This window comes from Mauremys reevesii, linkage group 3, assembly GCF_016161935.1.
Source record: "Mauremys reevesii isolate NIE-2019 linkage group 3, ASM1616193v1, whole genome shotgun sequence".
In the NCBI taxonomy this organism is placed as follows: Eukaryota; Metazoa; Chordata; order Testudines; family Geoemydidae; genus Mauremys; species Mauremys reevesii.
The window spans coordinates 193,275,280-193,280,880 of record NC_052625.1 but is presented as its reverse complement, the minus strand read 5'-3'; the positions used below and the strand labels follow the sequence as shown (position 1 = coordinate 193,280,880).

The 5,601-nt window shown below is 41.6% G+C and overlaps 1 long non-coding RNA gene across 1 annotated transcript; it reads right to left on the bottom strand.

Moving 5' to 3' along the window:
* Positions 1-415: 415 nt before the first annotated feature.
* On the bottom strand, positions 416-2,756 carry LOC120402193. Its single transcript, XR_005597053.1, has 4 exons — positions 2,707-2,756; positions 2,062-2,198; positions 1,757-1,918; positions 416-554 (listed from the first exon to the last, which is right to left on the bottom strand). It is a non-coding gene; the product is annotated as an uncharacterized LOC120402193 (long non-coding RNA).
* Positions 2,757-5,601: the final 2,845 nt, after the last annotated feature.

The window sequence follows — 5,601 nt, the reverse complement described above, 5'->3', positions numbered from 1 at the left end:
TGGAACCTTTTCCCCCCGGTTTCCTCCAAAACAAAAATCCAACAAAATCAACAAAATGGAGCATTTCAGTTTCTCTGGACCAGCATCTTCTGATGCAATGTGGTTTCAGTGGAATTTGTCCAACCAGTTGTACAAACAAGTTCATCATTTTGAGAGGGAGTTTCATATTCTGAAGAAAGCTAGACACACAGGAATTGCGGTCCATTTAGTGCCATTTTTCAAGTGCAGTTGCATCCCAATGGAAGTGCCAGGATCCTCACTTACAACTGGATTAGAGAATATTCAGCAGGGAACAAATCTGTGCTAAGAGCACAGCTGTATTCCTAGGAGTCAGGTTATTTTCTGCTCAGTTACAGTACCTCACTATGGCAACATTTAAAGTGAAATCATTCTGGAACTCAGCAGATACCTGTATTTGTGTTTATTTCAACTGTTACTTACAAACAAACGCTAAAATTCAGATGAATAAATTCTGGACTGGCCTTTTGTTCCATCCCTTGTTTTCTTTCTGGTGCATTTGCTGTTCCGGTTTCAGCCTCCAGAGGGCAGTGATCCTTCAAAAAGATGGTACAGAAAGAAACAGCAGTGAAGCTGAAGCCAGATCTGTTGTTTACCAAGCAGCAGGGGAAAAAACAGGGAAGGGAATTCTCTGCAATTGTTCATTTTCTGTGATTATTCCTGTAACTAAATATTTGACCATCTCTCCTAGTCACACTATACCTGAGGCTAGTAAAATGGAGTAAGGATGAATCCCATCCAAGAACATGGAGAGAACATGAAATATTCCATCCTGATGATTTAGACATAGATCTACCCCATCTCCCTAGATAGCATCTTTTTTTTAAATGATAAGAGCACCATGTTCTAAAATCAGAAAGTAAACTTTTCATGCAAATTTCCTCAGCAGCTGATTTGCAAGCCAGAATTTGTGTATGTGATACTGTCAAGCCCAGCATGTTTCTTACACTCAAATTATTCTTTTTTTATTTAAACATACACAAACCATTCCTTTGTAAGCTGCTTCAGGAAAAAAGGGGCCTACTTCTCCATTGCCCTGTTCTTTGTGTCTTCAATTACACCAGCGCAAAGTGGGCATAAAATGCTACCAGATCAGAATGTGTGGGTGTAAATGTCCACCCAAGGTACATAGTCACAGAAAATCAGGCCTTAGGATTCCCGTAATTAAGGCCAAGACTTTCAATGGCTGTGGATGCCTCAATTTTGGATGCGCACATTTAAAAGACCTGATTTTTCAGACAATGCTGAGCACCTGCCCTCTGAAAATCAGGTCCCTTACTCAGATTGGGCATCCAAAAATTGAGGCATGCAAAAGCTTTGGTTACTTTGGAAAATTTTGGCTGGACATCCTCCTCCTTTCTACCAAATTCATTGCTGCAGAACCAGCCTCCACAATAGACTGGAATCTGCTCACAACACCGGCGTATTGTGTTCATTCTGTGCCTACTTTCATGCCACCTTTCATATTTGTAAAAGCCTCCCAATTAATGTTCCTCAAGCAGCTTCCTTCTCTTCTGTCCTAAAACTCTTCAAGCTCTGCCTGTTCCACAAAACACCTGAGCCATAATACCCTGCTCTGTTCTGCACCGGGCTGATTTACACTTTGAAGGCCTGATTCTAGGAGACGATGGGCACCCTCAGTTTCTGTGAAAATCAACAGGAGCTCAGCCTCTTCCAGGATCAGGCCTTTGGATGGATTGTTCAGTGTGTTTAACATATTGTCCAGGCCGATGCACACCTTTGGCCCTCTGTTAATAACAGCAACCACGGCGAAAGAGATGGAAGATGTCTGCATACAGGCCCGGGTGATTCTGGGTGCGCTTTGCAGAAGCAGCAATGTTTGAGGCGGGATTTGAAGAGAAGGCAGGAATCCTTCGCGCTGGGCTAAGGAGGGAGCACCCTGTGTAGGAGAAGGCATTCAGATGGGAGTGAGACCAGAAGTGAGGAAGGTTTTCTTTGGGGAATGAGGGAAGTGGTAGGAGTGGAAGAGGGAGATGGGAGAAGTAAGACATCCCTTTATAAATGGGGGAAATTAACACTTACATATAGATCCAGTGTTGAAGGGATGGGACCTGGGATCTTCAGCATTGAAAGCAGAAGGCAGCAGCACTTGAACCAAAGAAGTAACTCCGTCATCATGTGTAAACGGTAGGTTCTACACCATGGGGTGCTGCATTCCACTAGAGGGCGATATAATCACATGCACTAAGCCAATGTGCTACAAAAACATTCCCACCTGTCACTGAACTCTGTCAGCTAATTAAATCATTAATTTGAAGTTTTTATTGGGTCCCATTGTGTGCCCCCTGAGATTTTTGGTTGAATGATTGCCCTGATTCTGCCAAGACACTACTGTCCACTATAGAGTTCTGGAACTTTCCTCTAAAGTATCCGAGACAAGCTCCTGGACTATTCGGAGCACGGCTCTGATCCAGAACGGCAATTCCTCTGTGACTAATTCTACCAAAGTTGATGATCTACTATTACCACACAGCTAACTATGATTCAGGGTGATCACAGCTGGCAAAACTGAGCCCATTTGTTATTAACGGATATTCTCACAGCTTTTTACTCATGCTAGCACTAGTGGGACTACAGCACCATAGCTACAGAGCATGTCCGTGTAGTGGAGATGCAGCCTGCAGCAATGGAAGGGGTTTTGCCATCGCTGTAGGAATGTTTACTCACCTCCTTGAGTAAAGGTAATTAGATTGACGGAAGCAGCGACCTAAATGCACCTACACTGGCAGTTAGGTTGCCATAGTTACAGTGTTCAGGGGTGGGGTTCATACTTCTGAGCACTCTAGCTGTGTCAACCTAAATTTTCTGTGTGGACCGGACCTAAGAGAAAGGGAGTGGGGCTGTATTCCGCCACCATCGTCACCAGCAGAATTGTTTACTAATGGTCTACACTAAAAAGTTAGGTTGATGCAGCCATGTGAAAAATCCACAGCCCTGAGCAAAGTAGTTAAGCTGACCTAACCCCCGGTGTAGACAATGGTAGGTCAATGGAGGAATTATTTTGTCGACCTAGCTACTGTCGTTCGGGGAGGTGGATTACCTACACCGAGGGGAGAACGCCTCCTGTCACGGTAGGTGGCGTCTACATTGAAGTGCTACAGCAGCACAGCTATAGTGCTGAAATGGTGCCGCTGTAACATTTCAAGTGTAGACAAGCCCATAGGTCAGTGGTTCATGAACCCCTGGGGATTCGCGAAATGTTACAGGGGGTTCTCAGGAAAAAATTCCCTAATGGCGGACAGCGCTGTCCCTAGGGATCCTGGGAGCCCCTGGACCTCCAAGAGCTAAGCAGATCAAAGCAAGCATATCTATCACACTGAGGAGATTTAAACTTCAAGACTCCTTATAAGAAATGGAAAGGGAGGTGGATATTTTTTGCTGTTTTTAAAATTAAATAGGTAGCTAGTATTGTTTTTTTAAATTATTATGAAGAACAAGTTTAAGCTTTGTTGTAATGTGCATTGTTTGCCTGGACTGCTCAAGACCTGAATGCTTGTGCAGGAGGAACTCTTTGAGCTGACTTCTTAAATACCTTCATGATGTTTCACATCTGATACTCCTTGATGAAACATAGGAGCCTTGTCTTATAACAGACTTATTCAAAGTGATACAAGCTACAAAAGTGAGATCTTGGAAGAGTGTTGACATTTTCATAATGTAATAAAAATACTGTAATGATAAATAATACTAATAAATAGTGTGTAATATGCATGTCATAAAAACAAATTTTATATTTCCCAGATCACTGCTTTTATAATTTATACTCAGATAAAGGAGAAAATCCCTGGAAATATTCATTTTTAGGAGGGGGTTCACGAGACTGGACATTTTAGTGCAACGTGTTCACAGGTTGTTGAAGTTTGGGAACCACTGCCTTAGTGCCAATTACAGAAATATCAGTTACATTTGTGCAAATCCTTTGAAGGCAATGCAGTTGCATAGGTGGAACTGAGGACCCAATTCAGCCTGAAAAACCTGCAAATGAAACCAAACCAAACCAGTGATCACGCACAAGACGGAAAGAAGCCAGCTTGACAAATTCCAGATTGAGGCTATGTCTAGTCTACACACAGAAGTTGTACGACTTTTAACTATGCTGCAGCACATCTTCCATAGTGTGGAATGAGGGTGTACTGGTATCAATGATCTCTTGGAAGGGGAATAAGCTCTACTGGTATAAGAGACCTTGATACCACTATAATATCCACACTACAGCTCATACCAGTATAACTATAGTGGTAAAAAAAAAAAAAAAAAAAAATCACATCCTTAACTGATGTAGCCCTACCAGTACAAAATCAGTGTGTAGACCAGGCCTGAGTTTGGAGGTTTGGCAGAAGAAAGAAACACATCTTTTTAATTTAACGTGAGTGTATTTGATATTGAAATAATCAAAACACAGGAAACCAGGAACCCATATGGAATTTTTATAGAGTTGCTTTTCAGAGCAGACCTGTCATTTAAAGGGTTTTATACTGAACAAGGAAAACAAAAATATCAGGTGTTCTAGGGCAACCAGGTTGTTTTCCGAGCAAGCTTGCCTTTGGGGATTTTCTAAACACCGAGTGATCTGGGGGTTTTGTTTGTTTTCAGCCTTAATGTTGCATTAATACTTGCATTTTCCAGATTGCCAGGCCACTGAATCCCGAGAGGGCTATTGCACTTGGTGTGTGTAGTTTATGCAATAGTTAGACAGATTTCCAGCTTCCATTCTAAACCGTTTTCTCAGATGCTCAGATCTTTTAAAAAGACAAATCTCTTTGGGGTTGAAATTTTTGCATGTTTGATCTCATCCCAGTGCATGTGCGTGTAAACGCAGAGCAAACCACAACAGGTTTAATGGCCTGGTGAGCACAACAAAAATCCATACATTCCTACTATATGTTGTATCAGAAATTTTCCACTCAGATCAGTTGTCTGAAGCGAGGAACTTAAAATTTGTCTTATTTTGTAGAGCTCCTTGAGATATGAAATTCAAGACAACTTTGCTACATAGGCATTAGAAATTTTGTAATTAAAAAAATGCCTATCCAGGAAGAATAGGGGGGAGGGATAGCTCAGTGGTTTGAGCATTGGCCCGCTAAACCCAGGGCTGTGAGTTCTATCCTTGAGGAGGCCACTTAGAGGGGGGGCAAAAAAATTCTTGCTAGGTGTAGCAGGGGGGGCTGGACTAGATGACCTTTAAAGGTCCCTTCCAGTTCTAGCAGATTGGTATATCTCCAATTATTATAAGAATATGTAAAAGATGCTCTCACATAAGGATGGATTATCTATATGTAAACATTAATCATTTTAAAGCTGCTATACCAATTTCATTCCAATGTGGCTCTATTTTGTAAATCTCTTTGAGATTTATAATTCAATCCTATTTGGAAAAAAGTCATTTTAGATTTAGAGTCAACAGTGTTTAAATTCTACCATTTGAAACTTACTTTATTTTTTAGATCAGTTCAAAGACTTTGTCACTGTCTAGAGAACAGGACTTTATTCCCACTGATGAAATAGTGCCGGAGGGCATTAGAACAGGAGCTTGTCATCTAACTGGCTACGGAAACTGATTAA